The following is a 5,138-nucleotide window of genomic DNA, read 5'->3' as shown; positions in this document are numbered from 1 at the left end:
CAAAATCTCATAATTGTTATCAAACAGGAGTATTAAAGTGAGGGAGGCTAAATGAAAAAACGCATTAATGTGAAATTTGAATTGAAAATATCAGTATCAGGTCATGAATAGGTTTTACAACTAAATTTAACATCTCTTTTGGGAACGTAAAATAAAGTAACATTCCTAAGTTGCGGTAACCCTGAGGACGAGATCTTGAATGCTGTGATGGTTGGAATGAGACCTATCCCATGTAAGCTCAAGTATTTGAACATGTGGACAGTTAGTGATACTGTCTGGGCAAGGTCATGGACTCTTTGGGAGGTGCAGCTCCACAGGGGGAAGGACGTCACTGGGGGTGGGCTTTGAGGGTTCATAGCTTTGCGCTATTTCCGGTCTTGCTTTTCCTCCTTCATGTTTATGTTAAAAATGTGAGTGCTCAGTTTTCCGCTCTAACCACTATGCTTTCTGCCATGCCTGCCTGCCTTGATGGACTCACCGTTCTGGAACTGTAAGCCCAAATTAATTCTTTCTTATATACATTGCTTTTAGCATGATGTTTTAGTCACATTAGCAGAAAAGTAACTAATAGAAAATTAAGCCTTTTTCCACTATAGAGAGACATGACAGACTCCATGCCATTCCTTGTGGGAAAGTGGATGAATTCACGGAGATCTGAATATTGAATAGTGGGCTAAAGAACTTGGTCAAATACTAGTTAGGCAAAATTTGAAGGAGAAAACAAAGCTTGGTAGACACTGTGCTAGTGATATTGAGTTGATTTCAGCATCAAAAGACAAATAGTTAAAATAAGTCTTGAGAAAGAGGAAGAGGAAGAAGAGGAAGAGGAAGAGGAAGAGGAGGAAGAGGAGGAATAGGAAGAAGAGGAAGAGAAAGAGGAAGAGGAGGAAGAGGAAGAGGAGGAGGAGGAAGAAGAGGAAGAGGAAGAAGAGGAAGAGAAAGAGGAAGAGGAGGAAGAGGAAGAGGAGGAAGAGGAAGAGGAAGAGGAAGAAGAGGATGAGGAAGAGGAAGAAGAGGAAGAGGAGGAAGAGAGACAGCAAAAGTACCGACCCCTAAAGATGCGGGTGGTTATTATAGTAACTCCTTCTGTACAATATTGATAAATAGATCAACGTGTACTTTATCTGAAAGGAATATTTTAGCTTGTCTGGACTTTATAAACAAATTGTTCTTACATTAAAATGCCACGTAAGAAAAGTAAACAAGAGTTAAAAGTATTTACAAACCACAATGAAATAACTAATTTCAGGCAAAATAGTTGATCAAGTCTCAAATATATGAAAATTGGTCATGAAAAATGACTTTCCTTGCTGAAATTTATCACTCAATAAATCAACAGAAAATTCATTGGAGGAAAACATACTTTTACATAGAAGAGATACAGCTAGGTCTAACCTGCGTTCTGGTTTACTTGTGATTATCTCCAGCTGCCTGCATTTAAAGTTGGTCACTAATTGTTAACTTCTTTATATCTACTATTGTAACTGTAACTATGGGCGAGAACAGTTACTTCCTTTGTGTTTTGCATTGTATAGGGTGAATAGTTAGGTCTACAATTTACTTTGAACAGATTTAGCAAAAGATTAGACGTGTATACAGATATAAACATGCATTGGAAAACATGGCAGAAATCACTTTTGGATACACAGATATTTTGTATCATTTTCCCAAATGTCCTAAAGGTTTGAAGGTGGTTCATCACAAAATTGATGCAAAATAAATATGAATTCCATATTATTTCTTTAATATTTATTTATTTTTTAAATATCGTGTTTAATTAATTTTTTTTTTTTTTTTTTGGTCTTTTTGATCTCCAACTGGCCTGGAACTCACTGTGTAGACCCGCCTGGCCTCAAGCTCACAGAGATCTGTCTGACTCTGTCTCCTACTCAGGAGATTATAGGTGTGTGTCACCACATCTGGCTTTTATTATTTTAATTTTATTGTATGAATGTAATGCCTGCATGTAGGTTGTGCACCCGTGTCGTGCAATGCCCCAATAGGTCAGAAGATGGCGTTAGATCCCCTGGAACTGGAGTAACCTGCAGTTATTAGCACCATATGAGTGCTAGGAATTGAATCCGGGTCCTCTGCAAGAGCAGTCAGTACTCTTAACTGCTGATCTATCTCTTCAATCCCTACTTCTTTAACATTTATATTTGGAAAGAATGTGTCTCTGTGTACTAAACACATGAATATATAATCTTTATTTTTCCTATGAGAATAAAACCTTGACTAAGTTGTGAAAAAGTAGCTCAGATCACAGAAATAGTAAAGAATAGATGCTGTCAGGCCCAAGGTCAATGCTGCACGCTGCTAAAATTCCCTGAGTATAGATTTCACCCACACTAATGCTAACCATTAACTTCCTCCCTTTAACCTGGGTGGTTTCAATAGTCCTCATTTAATTTTTTCTATAGCTATGTCCTTGGTCCAAAGGCCTGAAACCAGAGTTAAGAGTACAGGCATCTAAACCCTACACAAATCCTTACTATTTATTTTCTAAATTCTCATTCTAACCTGTTCTCTAACTATTGGATGGTTTCATGACCTTACATCATACACACACTGCTCCTTTATCAATCCAATCTTTAGTCATCTTTCAAACCCTAGGGATAAGTGCACCTTCCTTCTGAGGTATGATTACTAATTGCAGCCCAACATGATGGTCTTGACCTCTCTCAATTCTTTTACAAAGCTCAACACTGTGGTCTCCCATCTCCCAACATTATTTTTTACTTTACTGAGCAAAGATTCAATCATGAGTCCTACAATAACAGGAAAAAGGCCCCATTCTTAGTGCCTTCTGCTCCCAAAAGGAAAGATGAACCAGGAGATGAGGGGACACACGGATAAGTAGGACATGAAGAAGGGAATGAAGGACTGAACAAAATAATGGGAGCTCACCTGGTTGCACACAGGCTTGTACTTGAGCCCTGGCTTGTTCAGGATCATCTCCAGCTGCCTGCGGTTAAAGTTGGACACCCCGATGGACTTGGCCAGACCTGCATCCTTACACTTCTCCATGGCCTGGGGAGGAAATTGGTGGTGAGGAATAACAAGTGTATGTAGAATGATACAAATGCAAAGTTATGTTGCTATAAACTGTACTGTCAAGAAAGGAAAATGAAGTTAAGTAGAATTTAGTGTTAAGAAGTGAAAACCTCAGAGGGTGTGTTCCAACCTCCATCTGTGTGGTCTCTGTGATCTCAGCAGACCTCCAGAGAGCGCCTGTTCCGGCCTCACTCTGGCATAGGGGCTGAGAACTCAGGGGACTGCCTGAGAGTGGTGGGATCCTGCCTTCATGTGGTAATAAGAGTTATGCAATTTGCGAGTCTTTTAGATAGACCCACTGAAGGGGCACTCCAACTGCCTCACCCTGTGACCCTGTTCAGCATGGAAGAAGCCAGAGCGATCTGCATCCCAATTCCCTATCTGCAAGTTGGGTAACCTCTTCAGAGGATGGTGTGATAAGGAGGCAGGAATTGGCTAGGCAGTTAGTGTAAAAAGACTCCAAAGAAAAGTAGTCAGTTTCTTGGCTCAAAGTCAAAATGTCCTTGGGCCTCTTGGCAACATACTCTGTTCCAAAGGCCAAAAATGTTGAAAGTATTTGGGAGCTTGTATCTAATCCTTAAAAGATTTTAGGATCTTCCCCCTTCAGAGGGGGGAATGTTAGAGTAACAAAAAGAAGAAAGAGTACATGAAGTTATCAGAAATAAGTGATGGGGACACATGGGAGGAGTTGGAGGGAGGGGAGTGGGCATGGATTTGATCAAAACCACACCTTATATGCTTATATACCCGCTCTTCCTCCTTCCTCCTTAATTCCTTCCTTCCTCCCTCCCTCCCTCCTTCCTTCCTTCCTTCCTTCCTTCCTTCCTCCCTCCCCTTTCTTTCTTTCTTTCTTTCTCTTTCTCTTTCTTTCTTTCTTTCTTTCTTTCTTTCTTTCTTTTCCTCCTTCCCTCCCTCCCTCTTTCTTTTCTTTCTTTCTTTCTCTTTCTTTTCTTTCCTTTCTCTTTCTTTCCCTCCTTCCCTTCCTTCCTTTCTGTGTCTCTTCCTCCCTTCCTTTCTTCCTTCTCTCTCTTTTTCTCAATAACTTTTATTGAGTTAGTTCTTCAACAATATCATATATGCATATAGTGCACTGTGATGACTGTAACAACTCACCTGCTCTCATCCCCCTCCCACATCTCTACCTGTCCCTCTTCCCTGCAAGTTGCTTTCTCACTTTCATGTCTTTTTGTTTTGCCTTGAGACTCAGTGAGTTTAACCACGAGCATCTGTGTGACCAGAGTTTGGGACTAGCCACTGGAATCCAGTGGGCTCCTCTGTGGGTACATAGGTGAAGGCAATGACTGCCCTTCCTCAGAATCCATGGAAAGCCAGTGGTTCATCAGGGAGGGGTGGGGCCTCCATGGGCAGCTCCCTAGTTGATGATTGCCTGTTGACAGGCGGCCAGGCCCAGCTGCTGTGGAATCATGCTTTCATCACCTGCGTCAGGCTGAGAAAATGGCATTTCGTAGCCCCTCTCCCTAGCTTCCGGCTCTTATATTCTTTCTGTCCCTTCTTCTGAGACCTGAAGGGGCCTGAACACTCAGCCATCAGATTCTCTGGCTGTCTCTTTCTCTATTTCCTTTATGGTGTCTGATATAGTTACTCACCTCCCATGTGGCACAGAGATCAACTGTGTCAAGTATTAATTTTCCATGCTCATCTGTCGGATAAAGTTCATCCCCTGGCTAGAATAAAAAACAGTCATCACAGCAGTCTTCGATGTTCATAGTTCTCCATGTAGCTGTGTTCACAAGTAAATCTACGGCTGGGAGCTTACCTCCGAACCAGGCAGAGCAACCTTTTACATATCCATAGTGTTTTTCATGCAGAGTTGTAAGGAATATCTTTGGGTGGCAGGCTTCTGTGGTTTTAACATATGTTATGTGTGTTAACAAATAATACATTCCTGTGTCCTTTTGGAGTATTGTAGTTGACTTATATTACTTTAAATACCTCAGTATGCTCCCTTATTGAAATGCTCATCTTAAAAGTTTATTTTTTAATTTATTTCTTACTTTTAAGTGTGTGATGGCTAATCCTGGGTGTCAACTTGACTGGATCTGGGATTAACTGAAATGAGAGAG

At 40.9% G+C, this 5,138-nt stretch overlaps 1 pseudogene; it reads right to left on the bottom strand.

The window, feature by feature from the left end:
• LOC103725888 overlaps positions 1 to 5,138 on the bottom strand; it is a 32,641-nt pseudogene that overhangs the window by 12,245 nt on the left and 15,258 nt on the right.

Source organism: Nannospalax galili, unplaced genomic scaffold, assembly GCF_000622305.1.
Source record: "Nannospalax galili isolate Female #2095 unplaced genomic scaffold, S.galili_v1.0 scaffold989, whole genome shotgun sequence".
Taxonomy (NCBI): Eukaryota; Metazoa; Chordata; class Mammalia; order Rodentia; family Spalacidae; genus Nannospalax; species Nannospalax galili.
Note: the sequence above shows the minus strand (reverse complement) of the source record. Positions and strands in the feature narration are given on the sequence as shown.